This window comes from Vidua chalybeata, chromosome 8 (genome assembly GCF_026979565.1).
Source record: "Vidua chalybeata isolate OUT-0048 chromosome 8, bVidCha1 merged haplotype, whole genome shotgun sequence".
NCBI classification, from domain to species: domain Eukaryota; kingdom Metazoa; phylum Chordata; class Aves; order Passeriformes; family Viduidae; genus Vidua; species Vidua chalybeata.
Genome location: NC_071537.1, coordinates 681,575 through 700,620, shown reverse-complemented (window position 1 = coordinate 700,620; position 19,046 = coordinate 681,575). Strand labels below are relative to the sequence as shown.

At 54.1% G+C, this 19,046-nt stretch overlaps 1 protein-coding gene across 15 annotated transcripts in view; it reads left to right on the top strand.

Moving 5' to 3' along the window:
- Positions 1-6,737: 6,737 nt before the first annotated feature.
- The window catches only part of JAKMIP3 (Janus kinase and microtubule interacting protein 3), a 65,621-nt gene continuing 53,312 nt past the window's right edge, over positions 6,738-19,046 (top strand). For all 15 annotated transcript variants that reach the window (XR_008432021.1, XM_053948812.1, XM_053948811.1 and 12 more), the window contains exon 1: positions 6,738-6,811. The gene's annotated coding sequence lies outside the window, so the exon portion shown is untranslated. The remainder of the gene's footprint in view (positions 6,812-19,046) is intronic.

Here is a 19,046-nt window from a genome sequence, read left to right as displayed (position 1 = left end):
TCATCCCTGATGACCCCCACAGGGCATCCCTCATGACATCCCTCATGACCCCCGCAGGATCCCTGCAAGACATCCCTCATAACCCCCACAGGACATCCCTCATGACCCCCGCAGGACATCCCTCATAACCCCGCAGGACATCCCTCATAACCCCGCAGGACATCCCTCATAACCCCCTCAGGATCCCTGCAAGACATCCCTCATGACCCCCGCAGGACATCCCTCAGGACATCCCTCATAACCCCTTCAGGATCCCTGCAAGACATCCCTCATGAGCCCCGCAGGACATCCCTCATAACCCTCGCAGGTCATCCCTGATGACCACCACAGGGCATCCCACATGACATCCCTCATGACCCCCGCAGGATTCCTGCAAGAGATCACTCATGACCCCCACAGGACATCCCTCATAACCCCCACAGGATCCCTGTAAGACATCCCTGATGACCCCCTCAGGACATCCCTGAGGACATCCTGCAGGACATCCCGCAGGACATCCCTCAGGTCATCCCTCAGGACATCCCTGATGACCCCCTCAGGACATCCCTGAGGACATCCCGCAGGACATCCCGCAGGACATCCCTCAGGACATCCCTCATGACCCCCTCAGGACATCCCTCAGGACATCCCTCATGACCCCCTCAGGACATCCCTCAGGACATCCCTCATGACCCCCTTGGGACATCCTTCAGGACATCCCTCATGACCCCCGCAGGACATCCCTGATGACCCCCGCAGGACATCCCTCATGACCCCCTCGGGACATCCCGCAGGACATCCCGCAGGACATCCCTCATGACCCCCTCGGGACATCCCTCGCCCTCCCGCTCTCTGCCCGCTGAGCACTCTGCACCGCCCGCCCGCGGGCCTCCCGCACGGCGCTTCAGAGCGACACGGGAACACGGGAACACGGACACGGGGGGCTTTCAAAGGATACACGGAGGGCTTTCAAAGGATACACGGAGGGGTTTCAAAGGATTCACAGAGGGGTTTCAAAGGATACACGGAGGGGTTTCAAAGGATACACGGGGGGCTTTCAAAGGATTCACAGAGGGGTTTCAAAGGATACACGGAGGGGTTTCAAAGGATACACGGGGGGCTTTCAAAGGATTCACAGAGGGGTTTCAAAGGATACACGGAGGGGTTTCAAAGGATACACGGGGGGCTTTCAAAGGATACACGGAGGGGTTTCAAAGGATTCACAGAGGGGTTTCAAAGGACTCACAGAGGGATTTCACAGCAGACACAGAGGGGGTTTCAAAGCAGATGCATCCACATGCAAAATCACAGCTTGCGGCCGCTAAGCCAGCCCCGACAGCGAAGGATACATGGCCTTAAAATAGGTCATAATCACAGCATGGTTGGGTTGGAAGGGACCCGCAAGCATCATCGAGTCCGACTCAGCCCTGCAAAGAACAGCTCCAAGAAAATTAATAAATAATAATAAAAAATAATAAATCTTCTCCTTTTGGTCTTTAATTGACACGATGCCATCAGGGCTCTCGACAGCGGGAACCACTTAACTTGTGTTGTTATTTGAAAGCAGATACTGATTTACTGCTGGGACTTTGTAAAGACAAACGCATAAAACCTGATTTTATTTAGCCAAAGTATTAACTCAATTAAAGCATGCAGGCTCTTTTGCCTTGTGTGGAATTGTTTGCACTTGTGCCTTTCTGCAGCCGAGTCACAAAGCCCAAGAGAAACACATCCGTAAATTGGCCGGGAGTTATTGCAAGAGTGAGGAATATTGCTTTGTAGCCTTCCCAGAAGGACAAGGCCAGGATGTTAAGGATGTGGGTATGACACTGTATAGAAGATGGATAAAAAGGGAGAACGGAACCAGCTCTGTTCTAGTGAGGAACTCGGGGGAGAGCTGTCCGTGGCAGGAGCAAACGCCGGGTTTAACAGGATAGCGAGGAGCAGGTCCCGCTCCCAGCTCCTCCCGCAGTGCTCTGCTGCTCCCTGCCGCCGGCAGCCTGCCCTCCCTGCTCCCTGCTCCCAGCTCCCTGCCGCCAGCAGCCTGCCCTCCCAGCTCCCTGTTCCCTGCCCTCCCAGCTCCCAGCTCCCTGCTGCCAGCAGCCTGCCCTCCCTGCTCCCTGCAGCCTGCCCTCCCAGCTCCCTGCTCCCAGCTCAGTGCTCCCAGCTCCCAGCTCCCTGCCGCCGGCAGCCTGCCCTCCCAGCTCCCAGCTCCCTGCTCCCAGCTCCCTGTGGCCAGCAGCCTGCCCTCCCAACTCTCTGTTCCCTGCCCTCCCTGCTCCCTGCTCCCTGCAGCCTGCCCTCCCAGCTCCCAGCTCCCAGCTCAGTGCTCCCAGCAGCCTGCCCTCCCTGCTCCCTGCTGCCAGCCTGCCCTCCCGGGCACGGGCACGGCAGCCGCTCCTCGGGAGGCTCAGCAGGTCCTGCCTCCGGGAACCTGCTCCTCTCCTGACAGGAACAAGGGGCTCAGCAGGTCCTGCACACCAGAACTGCTCCTCTGCTGCAGCCAGTGCTGACAGGAACAGGGGGCTCAGCAGGTCCTGCACCCCAGAACTGCTCCTCTGCTGCAGCCAGCCCTGACAGGAACAAGGGGCACAGCAGGTCCTGCACCCCAGAACTGCTCCTGTGCTGCAGCCAGTGCTGACAGGAACAAGGGGCTCAGCAGGTCCTGCACCCCAGAACTGCTCCTGTGCTGCAGCCAGCGCTGACTCGGGTGTGAGGAACCGGGGCTCAGCACTGCGGGCCCACAGCAAGGGCTGCCTGCCTCAGGAGGGACATGGGGATCGTGGAATCACAGAAGCCCAGATTGGTTTGGGTTGGGAGGCACCTTAACTCCCACCCAGTGCCACCCCTGCCATGGCAGGGACACCTCCCACTGTCCCAGGTGCTCCAACCCCAGTGTCCAGCCTGGCCTTGGGCACTGCCAGGGATCCAGGGGGCAGCCACAGCTGCTCTTTCATCGGTCATTGGATGAATGCTTTTATTTTCATGTAAAATTCAATGGCAGAAACTTTTGGGTTATTGACAGAAACTCACTGCGCTGTCATCAGGAAAAATAGTGACTTTTCCTGTTGTCAGATGAAGTCTTTGAAAGGTTATTGATTTGTTGCACTGCGATCCTCTGCACAGCTGGGACTCGCTCTAATCTCATTTACTTGCATGTCACAGACCAATCATGTATTGATTAATTCCTTTTAAGCCAGAAACAGTGACCATCTCCTCCACAGAATAACAAAGGCAATGACTGGGGTGTGGAGTCACACTTGCTGCTCAGACAGCTTCAACTTTGTCTTTGGTTTTCAGCCTCTGGGTTGGGCCTGACATGAGGGCTCAGCCCAGCTGCAGGGACGGGTATTTCAGGCATTGCACAGAAGTTGTTTGTAATCCCAAACCAGTGATAAACTTGCATTAATTTAGAAATTGATAATGTTCACTGACATTTCTTTGGTTTCTTACTAATAAAAATCAAAGTAATCCACCCACTTCCTAGCCATACAATGTGAGACAGTGGGAATTTCAGGACTGATTTGGGAAAATGTGCCTACAGCTCCTGCCAGGAGGGGACAGCCGTGGGGGTCGGGCTCTGCTCCAGGGACAGGGACAGGAGGAGAGGGAACGGCCTCAGGCTGGGCCAGGGCAGGCTCAGGGTGAGCAGCAGCAGGAATTTCCCCATGGAAAGGGGGTCAGGGATTGGCACTGCCCAGGGAGGGTTGCAGTGCCCATCCCTGGAGGTGTCCAGGGAACTCCTGGAGGTGGCACTCAGAGCTCTGGGCTGGGGACAGGGTGGGGATGGGGCACAGCTGGGACTCGGTGATCCTGGAGGGCTTTTCCAGCCCAAATGATTCGGTGATTCCGTGACTGCTGCTCTCCTGTGCAGACACAGGCTCCAACCCCGCTGAAATCTGAGCACTCCCAGTCTCCATCCCAGCGAGGGGTTGGTCATTAACCTCCCTGGCTGCCCCTGGAAATGGAACCGTACGTGTATTTCATGCTGAGCATTTCTTGGAATCAGGTTCATCATTAACCACCAGCTTCTCCTGCGTCCTTTCCGCGTGGCTGCTGCTCGCCCGGGCTGTGACGTGGGACAGCGTGCGGTGGAACACGATGAGCCTTAAGGTCCCTTGCAGCCCAAACCCGTGTGGGGTTTGCTGATTCTCTGATTTTATTCCATTGGAGCATCAATACAGAACCTGTGTGTGGTGTGGCTGCTGCCGTGGCAGGGCTGTGCCGTGCCCTGGGCCGTGTCTGTCATGTTCCTCAGCAATCCCCACATACTTTGTGCCGTTCTGTGGTGGCTGCACAGGGGGGGTTGATCCTGCCTGACCTGAGCTCGGTGCCACAGGGAGCCCAGAACCTGTGCTGGCACAGCTGGGCAGGGCACAAAGCAGGGCTTAAACCCAGAGTGCTGCTGGTTTGCTTCTCAGTCTTGCAATGGAAGAAACTCTGACCACTTCCAGAGTGAATCAGAAAAGCAGAGCATGAAAATTCCTTCAGCTCCTCTTTACTTACTAACTTCAGGTTTTTAAGTCCATTCTCATTTTTGTACAGCTCAGCCCATGGAAGCTGCCAGAGGAATGCTTCTCCTGAGCACTTGCCAGCCGAAAAACAAACCCCAATTCTTTGAGTGATGCAAACCACTGCTAGGCTCTCGCTGTAGGTCACTTACAACACTGCCTGCAACGTGACTTGTTTTGCTTACAAACTCCCACAAAGTGTTGCAATTCAGCTCTAAAAATAGAACCCAGTTTTATTTGTCCCAGAGCTGTTGTTGTCACAGCTCTCAGAGCCACAGCCAGTCCTGTTGTCTCCAAGTGCCTCTACATGCCCCTTTGGCCAAGGATAATTGAACCACCCAGCAGGGAGCAGGCAGGGGGAACACGGCCTTGGGGATCCACAAAAATAGGAACAAGCTTCTAAGGAATCTGACTAGCAGGGAGATGTTTCTTGTCCTGCACAGTTGTGAGCTTTGGATGGAGGGAAAATGAAGATTTTCAATGGAAAGTTCCAGATACCTAGCTGTTGTTTAAGGGGGAAAAACCCCTGGACCCTCCTTTCTAAAAGTGAAGCTGTGCTCTAGGGTAGGTTTCTGCTTCCCAGCCCTGCACTCAGATCACTCTGTCATTCCTGTCAGCAGTTCATGGATACACACTGGCAACACTTCCCACTCTTCTCCCCAGTCTTCACTGTTTTTCATATCAAGAAGACACAAAATCAAACAAATATGCCCTATATCCTATTTGCCTGTAGAGAACTTGGTGGTGTGGGGCTGTTAGAAGTATCTTGTACCCAAATGCATTTCTTTTATGCATATTTGGGTTTAGTTTCTGATGGAAAGGGGAATTTTCAGTGGGCGAGTGAATATTGACAATGGGTATTTCCCTCAGGTATGAGGAGCAGTGGGATACAGCACTCTGGGGGTTACAGACCTGCTTTATATCCATAGGTTTTAGTCCTCAAATCGAACCTTACAGGGCCTTGCAACAACTCCTGCCTTTTCCCACCCTCCCAGCACTCCCAGGTCACCTCAGAGCACGCTGGTACCAGGAATGCCATTCCTGTAAGAGATACACCCCAGTGCCTGCCCTGCCCTTCCACAGGGACGGGTTTCCATGGACCACAGACCTGCTGGAGGGAGTCCAGAGGAGCCCCTCTGCCCTGGAGCTAACCTGGCACACCTGGGGGTGCTCACCTGGAGAGGAGCAGCTCCAGGGAGAGCTCAGAGCTCTGCCAGGGCCTGAAGGGGCTCCAGGAGAGCTGCAGAGGGACTGGGGACAAGGGATGGAGGGACAGCACACAGGGAATGGCTCCCACTGCCAGAGGGCAGAGCTGGATGGGAGATTGGGAATTGGGAATTGGGAATTGTTCCCTGGCAGGGTGGGCAGCCCTGGCACAGGGTGAATTCCCAGAGCAGCTGTGGCTGCCCCTGGATCCCTGGCAGTGCCCAAGGCCAGGCTGGACACTGGGGCTGGAGCACCTGGGACAGTGGGAGGTGTCCCTGCCATGGCAGGGGTGGCACTGGGTGGGATTTGAGGTCCCTTCCAACCCAGAAGAGCCCGTGATTCCATGACTCTAGAACTTGATCCCATCTCTATTGCTCGGAGCAAGTGCAAAGCTTGGTAGCTGTTTTTAAATCCAAGTGTCCTTCAATCCCTCCCTGCCCTTTTCAGCAAGGCAGCCCCGCTGGAGGAGCAGCCCCGGGCGGGTCCCAGCTGTGCTGGATGCAGAGCTTTGGCTCCTCATGGAGCTGGAAATGCCGATCCCGGCCGGAGCGAGGGGCCCTGAGCGCCGGAGGGGCGCGTTTGGAGCAGCATCCCCGGCCGGCTGGGAAGGGACGGAACGGAGGGCTCTGGAGCCGGGAGCGGTGCTGATCCCGGGATGGGAGGGCTCTGGAGCCGGGAGCGGTGCTGATCCCGGGATGGGAGGGCTCTGGAGCCGGGAGCGGTGCTGATCCCGGGATGGGAGGGCTCTGGAGCCGGGAGCGGTGCTGATCCCGGGATGGGAAGGCAGGGATGGGAGGGCTCTGGAGCCGGGAGCGGTGCTGATCTCGGGATGGGAGGGCTCTGGAGCCGGGAGCGGTGCTGATCTCGGGATGGGAAGGCAGGGATGGGAGGGCTCTGGAGCCGGGAGCGGTGCTGATCTCGGGATGGGAGGGCTCTGGAGCCGGGAGCGGTGCTGATCTCGGGATGGGAGGGCTCTGGAGCCGGGAGCGGTGCTGACGTGCTGCCGGAGCTGCAGTGACTCCGCAATGGCTGAGCCTGCCGGCACTGAGCTCATCCCGCAGCCTGCCGGGGAAACCTGTCCGTAGCTCCTCCGACTGCTCGGATCCGCGCTCGAGGTACGTGGTGAGCACATTTTACTCTACGCTTGGGGGATTTTTAGTATTTTTTATTTTATTTTCCTTCCCTGTCCTCTCCGTGCTTCCCTGGACCAATCGATGCATCACTCCTCATCCGATCCCACTGTTTGGAGGGCAGAGAGGGAAAATAGAAGCATATGCAGCAAGGATGGATTATTTTTTTCAGCCTTTTGCAGTGTGGATTGTAAAAATCTCTGTAAATGTGTCTGCTCGAGCAGCCTACAGGTTTTATCTGGAGTGCGCTGCAGGCAGGGACTCCCTCGGTGTGCAGCATGAGGGAGTGAGGTTTCTGCCTACCTGTGCTCCTTCATTAGCGCCTACCTGTGCTCGCTAATGAGTGCCTAACTATGCTCCTTAATTAGTGCCTGCCTGTGCTGATTAATCGGTGCTGACCTGTGTGATGTCTCTGTAAATATGGACGTAATGTGGGATAGACAGACAGACAGACAGCCGGATTTGCTGCACTAAGGCTCCGTAGGCTCCATTTGCAGGTGTGCTGTTTGGCATTCTGTGTCTGAGGTTTTCCCCCCGTTCCCCCCCCGGGGTGGTGATAACCGTGGCTCTGATTTGCGAAGCTCTGCTCTCGGATGCCAGGAAGGGGATGGCTCTGCCTGGCACTGGGGCCCAGCTGCACCTTCCTGCTCCCTCTGTCCCTCAGGATTTTATGGAGTCTCTGTCGTGCGTGATGCAGTTGAAGTGCCAGGGTCAGAGATTGCTGCTGGATCTCCTCTGCAGCTGTGGGTGTTGGTGTTTGGGGTAATGCACGCCCCGATGAATCGCTGTGACAAACAGTCTGTGTCTGTGCTCGCCGGGGAGCTGATTCGGGCATTTCCTGTTTGCTGAACTCCGTGCACGGCGTGGCTCAGAACTGCTTCCCATGGCAATCCTGTCCTCACAGGAAAACAGGCTCCCCAGTCCTGGAAGTGCCCAAGGCCAGGCTGAACAGGCCTTGGAGCACCCTGACAGCGTGACACTGCTGTCCCTGTCCATGGTAGGGAATGGGATGTGCTTGAAGGGCCCTCACAACCCAAGCCAGTCTGGGCTTTTGATTCTATTCTGCGCTATTTAACCTAAACAAAAGAAAGTTCTTTCATTTTTCTGCCCAGCTGCTTGCTCTCTCAGTCATTTTAAATGTGATTTATCTCATCCAGATCCTTTTTCCTTTCAGTTCATGGGATGCCTCTACTGACACTGCTAAAATTGGAGACAGAAATTAGAAAACACATTGGAGTCCCGTTGATTTCTGCCTGTTATTTCACACATTGTGATACAGCCAGAGAAATGTGTGTAGTACAAAACAATAATTTCCTGGCAAGAAAGACTCACAGCTGCCAGCCTGGGCTCTCAGCTGGCATGCAGCATCCTTAACCTGGCACCTCTCTGCACTTGGGCTCCTCTCTCTGTGTAAGGGCTTGCTGGGTGCTCAATATATGCTCAGGAACTGAACCTTTCTCAGGGCAGACCACTTTACTTTGCAGTGCAATTTCTGCCTGCTTTGTGTTGGCTCCTGGCAGCTTCCTGAGCCATAACCCTTGCTCTTCACCTGCAAATGTCAGACTGGTAGGAATTTTAGTGTTTGCAGTGGTGATTAAGGGTTTGCAGTGGCACCAGCACGAGGCCACAAGAACGGCCTGACCAGAGGAAAGTGCATTTGTCACCAGGGCCCTGATGGAGAAAAAAACACCCCACTTGAATAAGGCTTTAAAGAATGTGCTGAAGGCTCATGGGTTGTCTTGACAAACACCAGTCTGGGGTGTATTTGTGGAACTGTGTGCCTGTAAAGCCTTCCCTTGGTATGTGCTCAGTTGTCAACACCTCCCACGTGGTGAAGTTTCACCAAGTTTCCCAGTGCACTGTCAGTTTACATGAAGAGTAAAACTTTGCTTTTTTTCCTCCTAAAATGCATCACTATAATATTACTTTTTATTGCAGATGGCTTGAATTCAAAGTAGCATCAGCAAATGAATGTTAACAAGTGAAGGCCTTTAAATAATGACCTTTAACATTTTCCCTTAAAACATGTGTTCTCAGCTTGGCACCTTCTGTGCTGTAGCTCTTCATGCATGATCAGGAACAGAGGCTCAGCTTAAACGGAAAAACAATTTAAAAAGCAAGTCCTAAAAATTTTACAGATCCTGGTTGACTGGGATGTAGGATTAGAACCCATCCAACCACTCTGGGAGCGAGACTCTAACAGCGCTGAACAATTTTAAGACACGAAACATTTGTATTAATATATTTTATGGTAAAAGCTGACAAATATTAGCCAATATGTCAGAAATCCAAATGAAATCACTCGTGGGATCCTGTCTTGATTTGCCCACAGCAGGCCAGGAGCAGGTACCTGCATGCAGAGGAGAAGAGAGCTTCCTTCTCCCAGAGCATCGAGGGCTGGCTGCCGTAGTGACAAAATGCTAATCCATTTCTAGCAGTCATTTCACCCGGAAAGCTAATTCCTGATTTTCCTTTGCAACTACAGCCAAGTGTGCCATGCCCAAATAAACCCCCAAAGGTCTCAGGGTTGAACAGAACTCTGCAGAAATGACTCTAATGGAGAATGGCATGGTGGCAGACTTTTGAAAACCTCCTCACTCCTGTGCAGACCCGCAGCTCTTTGCAGGCACACGTGATCAGGGATTTGTTATTTGCTGCTGGTGTGGAATCCAGATGAGGGTTCAATGGATTTCATCTGTGGAGCAGAGGCAGTGCCTGAGGAGAGACAGCTGGGAAAGGCTTGAGAGAGTGTCTGGAGGATAAAAGGGTTTCCTCAAACACACAGGCCAGCAGCAGGGTGTGCAGTCTTGGCTGTCCTCAAATCCAGTGCAGCTCCTGGGGTTGGAGCTCTTGCACTGGTGCTGTGGTCAGTCGACCTTGACAAGGTCACGGCCAACAGGGACTCTTCTAAAGGGTCACTTTAAGCTGCAGAAAGTGGCTTTTCTGTCCCCTCAGCTCATGTTGCTGGCTCTGTTTTCCCTGTTGGTGGTTCCAGCTCAGCTGGCCCAGCCTGGAGGCACCGCTGCCCAGGGAGGGGCTGCGGGCTGAGCTTCGACCCCACAGCTCTCCCACACTGCCCGGGGTGGGAGCATGGGCTGGGCTGGGCTGGGTTAGAGCTTGGGAGGGTCCTCAGAGCTCATCCCATTCCTGTAACCACCCAGGTTTTACCCAGCATGAGGCACAAAGTGTGACACTCACATTCTCTGGACAGAGGGACACAATTCTGTCTCTCAGGAGAGGCACAGAGAGAAGAGGAGAGAACAATCTTTATCTCTGCCCCTTTCCTTTCCCCATGTGGAATGTGGTGTGGAGATTGTTCACCTGCAGGGATTGCTGGGCTGGATTCTGGTGAAGGTTGTTTGGGGTCAGTGACCAGTGGGATCCAGCTGACAGTCACGAGTTTGAGTTAGTTGATGGGTGAGTAAGAAGTGAGTATGTAGAATAGGATAGTCTCTCTTTAAATAGTCCATTAATGTAATATAGTATAGTTTTAATAAAGCTATCCTTCAGCCTCCTGATCTGGAGCAGACATCAGCATTTCTTCCCTGAGCCGGGCTCTGCTGCATTTTCACTCTACACAAAGGCTTGAGGTACCAGGACACTTGGTCAGGGTGTGTTACACAGAATTTGCTGTAAGCAGTTGTCAGATCAGGCAGTAGTCACTGGCCACCGTGCCTGGTTTGTTTGCTCCCGGGGCTGCTGTGCTTGCTCTCAGTGTCACTGCTGATGATCCCTGCTGTGCTGGTGTCCCCTCTGAGTGCTGGGCTCAGGGAAGCCTTGTGTGGGGTTTGTGACACTTGGTTATGGTACAACAGAATGGTCTTGAAGGAAAATTCATTTGCTTGATGTGCAACTGGAAAACACTCAGTGGTCAAGATTTATCCGTTCCATCCCAGGTAATGCCTGCAGTAGTTAAAAGCCTTTTCTCTCCAATCAAAATGATTTTGGGATTTCTACTGGGGCTACTAATGACTAATTAAAAACTTGCTGTACTGGTAGATCCCAACTTCTCCCTGCCTGAGCTGTCCACGTTCCCAGGTGTCACTGAAGGAGGCAGGGTGGATTTGGGGTTTGTGAGCCAGCCCTGGTACAGCCCAGAGCTGTTCCCAGGTGTCACTGAAGGAGGAGGGATGGATTTGGGGTTTGTGAGCCAGCCCTGGTACAGCCCAGAGGAGTGAGCTCAGGGGTCTTTTCCAGCCATAAGGATTCCCCAGCTCTGTGATTTAGCAGCACAGTCAGAGACAAATCAAAACGAGCCTTTGGAACAAAGGGTGGTCTTTGGGCTTCGTTTTCTCTCCTTTCCTGAATACACAGCTGGTTCCTGAACTGGCACATGCAGAAATTCCAGTTCCACATATTGCCAATCCCAGTTTATAGGGACAAAAGCAGCCCTGCCCAAGCTCTGGACTTTGCTGGTTCGCAGAGTTGCAGTGGAAGGAGTCTCATCAGGTTTTATTCCCTCGGGATACACTCAGGCAGAGCAGGAGTTAAAGGAGCTGTTGCTTGGTGGGTGCCCCTTGTTGCCTGTCAGTCACTCAGCAGGCCCAGCAGCCTGACCTGCTTCCAGCCCGAGGGAGCTCTGCCAGGCAGCACTTCCTAAACAAAGCCAATTTCTTGCTTTCTTTGGTCTGGTTTTTTTTTATAATTCCCCTCTTACTAAAATATCAGTGTGTATCCCAGGACTGCCATCATTTTGGCCTGATAAGGTTTTACAACCTTATCAGTAAAATCAAGTAAAAAACAAAGTGTAGAAGCAAGGAATGCAGCAAACAGGATATATCATGGGTCTGAAGGGGAATGGAAAAGCCAGGAATGCTGAAAGCCTCCCTAGAGCTGTGCTGCAGGAGGGTATGGATGCTGAGACAGGAAAGGCAAGGCACAGGGATGGGGACAGTCACTAAGGCTGGCGTCAGAGTTAGCATCAAGAGCAGGAGCAGACAGATATAAACATGGTCTTTTCCCTCAAAGCTGTTTTTGGGAGTTTGGGGGCTGTGGGGTTGGGTGTTTTTTTGCTATTTTGTCTGTTCAAAGGGAAGATAAGAAATGGGAGTGTGTGAAATGAGTTTCTTCAGCAGTGCCCGGTGACCAGCAGGATCCCAGGCTGCTTTGGGTGGGAAGGAGTTTAAAGCTCATCTGATTCCACCCCCTGCCATGGGCAGGGACACCTTCCAGGAGCCCAGGTCGCTCCAAGCCCTGTCCAGCCTGGCCTGGGATGGCAGGAGAGGGTCAGACTCAGCCTGGCATGGGAGGAGGTGGCACATGCCAGCCCCTCAGGGAACGTGAGCAGACCCCTTGGAGCAGCTCTGCTGCTGTGCAACACAAAGCTCAGTAAAGGATTTGTGTGGGTTTGGGGGAAAAGCCTTAGTGTGAAGCTTTTTCTCCTCCTTTCCCTGTAAATTCCTTGCCATGTGGTGTGAGGGCTCTTTTTCCTTCCAAGAGCTGGGCTGAGGTTTTGGATATGTTTTACTGTAAGAGCAGTAACAGTTCCACGAGGGGAACAAGTTGTTGGTTAACTTGGTGTTCTGCATAAACATGTGAAACTAAAGAGAAATAAATGCTCTGCTGAAAATATCATTGCTGTTGTTTAAAAATAAGCCAGTCAACAACTGAATTTGAGACTGAGGAGTATTAGCCAGGCACGAATGTTTCCTTTTCTGCTTCTGTTTCCGTGTCAGTCACCACGGGGGTATCAGGGAGAGGCAGTGAGCAGACGTAGCTCCCGGGAAGGGATGTCTGCACGGGCAGGGATGCACTCATACATCCCCAGATCGGGAGTGAAGGGCAGGAGCAAAGATCCACGGGCTTGTTAAAACAACAGCTGCAGCTTTGGGATGGAGTTTGGAGGTGTTGCTGTACTCCAGCACTCAGAGGCACTGGTGATTCAGTCCCTAAGAGCCCTGGCTGTGAGCAGGGTGCCCCAGCTTTACTGAGGAGTGCTGTACTTGTGGCTTTAGGAACGATATTTCATGCCTGCTTATTTCATATTAATGACACTCATCTATTTAAAGGAACATGCGTGCCAACTTCGGTCCTTCCACTTTCCCTGGAGCTCTGAATCCCAAGCTGGCTTGGCTCACACAGAGTAAAATTTTCTGAGGTGTTTTTTCATGCTCTCTATCACCCAAATCAGTGTTGTTACATCTAAATTTAGGCCATCAGCCACGCAGGCCTGCTAGGAGTCATTTGTTCCACCAGTTGTTATTTCATGGCTGTGGTGTTTTCTGCTCAAACCCACTGCTGGCTCTGGCTTGTGTCCTGCCCACCGCTGACAGTAAAGAGCACTGAACATCAGAAATGGGCAGGGAGACCTCGCTGGGCCAAGCTGTCCCCTGGACATCAGAACCTCGTGTCATTTCCTCTGCAGCCCCCAAGAGGCCCAGGGCACCGATTCCCACACGTGCCTCAGTGCAGCGAGTGCCCTCAGAATGTGTCACTGCCTCAGTCGTTGTCTCCTCGTGAGCACAGGGCTGGGAGGGAGCTCAGGGAGAAAAGCTCTGTGTGAAATGTCACATTTGGCAGCCCTGCAGCGCCTCTTCAGAAAGTCTCACTTGGATCCTGAAATATTTGTAATATTCTTGCTGGGATGTAGGATTTGTTTTGGTTCTTTTAAAAAAAATTGCAACACATCGACTTTGAAGATGAAGCATAGAAATTATTTTTAGCACTTGATGCTAAGTCATCAGAGATGATAAAGGAGAAAGAGCAACATTTATAGCTCCTTCTCTTTGGCAACAGCAGAAAAACCCCATCCTCCTTCCTGGCTGAGTAAGGAGCTTTCCTCAAAGTTGACCTCAAATCCCAGCCAGTGCCACCCCTGCCATGGCAGGGACACCTCCCACTGTCCCAGGTGCTCCAGCCCCAGTGTCCAGCCTGGCCTTGGGCACTGCCAGGGATCCAGGGGCAGCCCCAGCTGCTCTGGGAATTCACCCTGTGCCAGGGCTGCCCACCCTCACAGGGAACAATTCCCAATCTCCCATCCAGCCCTGCCCTCTGGCAGTGGGAGCCATTCCCTGTGTCCTGTCCCTCCATCCCTTGTCCCCAGTCCCTCTCCAGCTCTCCTGGAGCCCCTTCAGGCCCTGGCAGAGCTCTGAGCTCTCCCTGGAGCTGCTCCTCTCCAGGTGAGCCCCCCCAGCTCCCCTCGCCTGGCTCCAGACAGGCTCCAGTTGCAAAATAGGGCTTTAAAATTCTTGATTTTAATTAAACATAAGTGCTTCTAAAAATTCAAATGCCATTCTAGAACATTTCAGTTTCATTTTTGACAGCATCTCAATTTCTCATCTTAATGTTTTGACTAAAGTGATTGAGAAATAAATCCATCACCAAAAAATGCTCCAGGCAGCAAAGTTCGCCCCAGCAGCTGCGTGGGGCAGTGGAGTGCCCATCCCTGGAGGTGTCCCAGGAATCCCTGGAGGTGGCACTCAGGGCTCTGGGCTGGGGACAGGGTGGGGATGGGGCAAAGGACTCCATGGGCTGGGACTCCTTTTCCAGGCTGAACAACTCTGTGGGTCAGACACTGCCTTGTGCCTGCAGCCTGTGGGAGCTCTCTGGAAGCTCACAGCTCTGCAGCAGTTATTGCCCTTTTTGCAGAAGGAAAGGAAAAGGCAGAGGAGCAGCGGGTTTGGCCTCCATGGCAACGGCAGCGGCTGCGCTGGGCTCCAGCCGTGCCCGGGGAAGGTGCTCCTGAGGATGGGTTTGCTTTCAAAATCTCTTTGCTACAAGCCCCTTTGCCGGTGGAGAGAGTCATGTTTTCCTCGATGCAGTGAGCAGAGGGATGTGTCGCTGTGCAGGGCTGAGCAGGGCTCGGGGATCCCCCTGGGGGCTGCCGGGGACAGGCTTGCCCTGGAGTAAAGGGGAGCAGGGCAGGGACTGAGCACTGAAAGCCCCTGTTCAGCTCCAAACAGGGCATTCACCTCCATTCCCCCTGGTTTAGGCCCTGGAGTAAAGGGGAGCAGGGCAGGGCAGGAACTGAGCACTGAAAGCCCCTGTTCAGCCCCAACCAGGGCATTTCTCTTCCATTCCCTTCAGTTTATTTCCTGGAGTAAAGGGGAGCAGGGCAGGAGAGGGAAGCTGAGCACTGAAGGCCCCTGTTCAGCCCCAGCCAGGGCATTTCTCTTCCATTCCCTTCAGTTTATTTCCTGGAGTAAAGAGGAGCAGGGCAGGAGAGGGAAGCTGAGCACTGAAGGCCCCTGTTCAGCTCCAAACAGGGCATTTCTCTTCCATTCCCTTCAGTTTATGTCCTGGAGTAAAGGGGAGCAGGGCAGGGAAGCTGAGCACTTAAAGCCCCTGTTCAGCTCCAAACAGGGCATTTCTCTTCCATTCCCCCAGTTTATTTCCTCCTCTGCTGGAAGGCTCCCAGCCCATGGCGTGGGTTGGAAGTGCCCAAGGGCAGGTTGGACACTGGGGCTTGGAACAACCTGGGATGGTGGAAGCCGCAGCAGGGGTGGGGTGAGAGGAGCTTTGAGTTCCTTTGCAACCCAAACCAACCTGGGATTTTAAGGATATAACAAATACAAGGGTCAGACTGCTGAAAGAAATGGCTGAGTTTGAGATGCAGAGGTTGCAGCCTTTCCTGGGGTCTGTCTCCCCTCCCAGAGGTGTTGCTGCTGTGTAATCAGGGGCAGTCTGCTGGATTCTGTCCTTGGGGGGTCGGGGCTGCTGCCCCCTCCCCTTTGAAGCCAGGCCAGTGCACGGAGCTGCTGTGAGCAGTAGCTCTGGCAGCAGGAGCACAGCCAGCCCTGCTCTCCTGGGGGTTGGAGGCTCTTTTAAATTGGGATTCTCTAGTGCTTCAGGCTAGTATTGATTTTTTTTTTTTCTGGTTTTGTTATTCCTTTATTGAAGTATTCACCTCATGTCTCCTGCATGACATGAAAATTTCATTCTTCTGCCTTCTTACTCATTCTCTCATTGAGTCCATTCTAAAACTCTCAACTGCACCTTGTATTTCTCTTTTTAAAGAAGATGCTGATCATTAATTCACACCTGAAAACTGAACCTGATGGTCAGTAATATTTTAGTGGTTTGAACAGATTTTTGTCTGCAGAGATGTCAGAATTCTCTATGTATCTCTTCTATATGTATGTCTTCTGTATCTCTTCTGCACCAACGTTTGGCTGCTGCTGGAGCACCCGTATCTCAAAACCTGATGCTCAGAAGCTTTGTAACCTTGAGGACTTTGTTAAATCCATGGAAATTTGCAGGATGTGTTTGAGATTCAGTAGTGCCAGCACAGGAAGGAAAATAAGACAGTCCTTTTATGTAAATGGCATCTGCATTCTTGCTTCTAATTAAAAATCAAAGGGGAAAGCTTTCTGTAATTAAAGGACGTGTTTGCTAATTTGTCACAGGCTGGACTCTGGAGCAGTTCTGGTTGGATCATTCTGGAAGTGACTTCCAGCTTTCCCTCTCCACAGGAACAGGCTGAGCATTCACCTTTCTCTGGTCGTAAATGGCAAGGGCAGGGCAGGGCAGGGGTGAGCAGGGACAGGACAGTGTCCGTGTGTCCGACCCGGCTGTAGCAATAAAGGCAACCCCGACAGGGAAGAAATGCTGATGTCTGCTCCAGATCAGGAGGCTGAAGGATAGCTTTATTAAAACTATACTATATTACATTAATGGACTATTTAAAGAGAGACTATCCTATTCTACATACTCACTTCTTACTCACCCATCAACTAACTCAAACTGTGACTCTCAGCTGGATCCCACTGGTCACTGACCCCAAACAACCTTCACCAGAATCCAGCCCAGCAATCCCTGCAGGTGAACAATCTCCACACCACATTCCACATGGGGAAAGGAAAGGGGCAGAGATAAAGATTGTTTTCTCCTCTTCTCTCTGTGCCTCTCCTGAGAGACAGAATTGTGTCCCTCTGTCCAGAGAAGGTGAATGCCACAACCCGGGCTGCGGGGCCTGGAGCTGTGCCACCCTGCAGACACCTGCCCAGGTGTGGGGCAGTGCCAGAGCTGGGGATACCCTGGGGCGGGCTGGGGGGTTTATGGGGTGGCTCAGCTGCTTCTGCTGAGCTGCTGCAGCTCGGGCTGTGCCAGCAGCAGACACAGGTCGCCCAGCTGGGTCATACCCGTGCTCCTGCCCACCCAGGCGGGCTCAGCCTGCCAGACGGGGATCTCAGCCCTTCCCAGCCCACCTGAGACCCCACTCAGGAACCCCCTGGGCTGTCCCTCCGTGCTGTGGGCAGTGCAGAGCCCAGGGACGTGGTGGGGTCTGGCTCAGGGCTGTGGTTGGGGTGAGGAGCTCTTTCCCTGCCTGGTCCCATCCTGTGGGAAGGCTGGAGGGATCCTCCCAGAGCCAGCCTCACTCGTGGGGCACTTGGCATCCCTGCCAGCCTGCCGGGGCTCCTGGGGCAGGGGCTCCTCGGGCAGGGCTTCCCATTCCCGTTGCCATTCCCGTTGCCTTTCCCATTGCCATTCCCATTCCTGTTCCAGTTGCCGTTCTTGTTGCCTTTCCCATTGCCGTTCCCATTCCTGTTCCCGTTGCCATTGCCGTTCCCGTTCCCGTTCCCGTTCCAGCCCAGCACAGGCACCCGCAGCTCCGGGATGCGCTGTCCGGCTGGCAGCAGCCGAGCTCCCAGGCCGGCAGCGAGACGTCACCTTTGCTTTTCCATGCAGCGCAGGTAGAGGCTGCCAGTCCCTCCCTGCTCGCTCAGCCCCGGCTCCCGTGCAGCCTTTGCATTTGATTTTTTTCCCCCAAGAAACCGTTTCCTGTTGTAACGTAACCAGATGGGGAGGGTTCAGTGGAAATACCTCGGGAGAGGCTGGCAGAGCAGTGGATCCAGGAAGCAGATCCTCCCCGTACTGTTGGCACGGTTTGGTAAGTTCCATCTGAAAAATGAAAAGCTGCTCCTTTGCTGAGTCACAGCCCCTCGGAGCTGGAGCCGTGACAAGCCGGGAGCCGCCGCGCCGCCGGCCTTGAGGCAGAGGTGAGCGGAGGGCTCCGGGATGCTGCCCGCCTGCTTTTCTCGCCTGAAATGATTTTTAAAATCTCATTAAAGTGCTCCGTAAACTGAACGCGTCTGCGGGAACGTGCAGCGGCACTGGTGGCCCGCAGGGTGGGGGTGGCACGGCTGTGCCGAGGCACATCCCGGGCACGTCCCGGGCACGTCCCGGGCACATCCCGGGCACATCCCGGGCACGTCCTGGGCATATCCCGGGCACGTCCCGGGCACATCCCGGGCACATCCCGGGCACGTCCTGGGCATATCCCGGGCACGTCCCGGGCACATCCCGGGCACCTCCCGGGCACCTCCCGGGCACGTCCCGGGCACATCCCGGGCACGTCCTGGGCATATCCCGGGCACATGCCAGGCACATTCCGGGCACATTCCGGGCACATTCCGGGCGCGTCCCGGGCACGGAGCAGCTGCGGGCGCTGCCAGCGGCTCGGGATGCGCGTCCCGGGCAGGACCGAGCCCTGTCCCGGGCTGGCAGCACCCGGAGCGGCCCAGCCGGGGCCGGAGGGGCCGGAGAGCCGTGCCCGGTGCCAAGGGCAGTTCTGCCGGTGCCGGTGGCGGTTCCGGTGCCGGCGGAGCTGCTCCCGCAGCATTGCCGGTGCCGAGGCTGTGCCGGAGCCGCTCTCCCGTTCCGGGCTGTCCTCGCCGCCACAAACGCCTGTGCAGCCCGGGGCCCGGGGCTGCTCCGGGCCTGGCACCGGGGTTTGTCTGCTGCGGGCTCTCAGCTCCGTCCGTGCCCCGTGCCCGGCTCCGGGGCTGCACCCGCACGGCCCCAGGGGATTGTTCCCTGGAGCTTTTTTATCTCCTCCAGCCCACGGAACTGGCTGTCAGATCCAGAGGAATTTATACAGGGAGGAGGGAGCTGGGGTTGCTGAAGGAAAGACAGGAGAGTTCCCTTACAGCAGAGAACCTGCAGGGAGGACAGGGACACAGGAGCATTTCCTGACAGGCTGCAGGTAGGACAGGGACACAGGAGCATTTCCTGACAGGCTGCAGGTAGGACAGGGACACAGGAGCATTTCCTGAGCACCGGTAAAATGTGGCATTTGACACTTGAAAGTAATTCTAGTTCTGTTGAAATGCTGCCAAGATATGTATTATCTAGACAGAAAAATGCTCTTGGGCTGCTGTTTCCAGTGTATCTGTGGTCATTTCAATCGCAGATTTGGTTTTGAAAGCAAATCTGAAGTTGTTATTATTGTTAGACATGTTTTTCTTGTACTTTAAAATAAGCTTTTAAAAAGTTTTTTAAA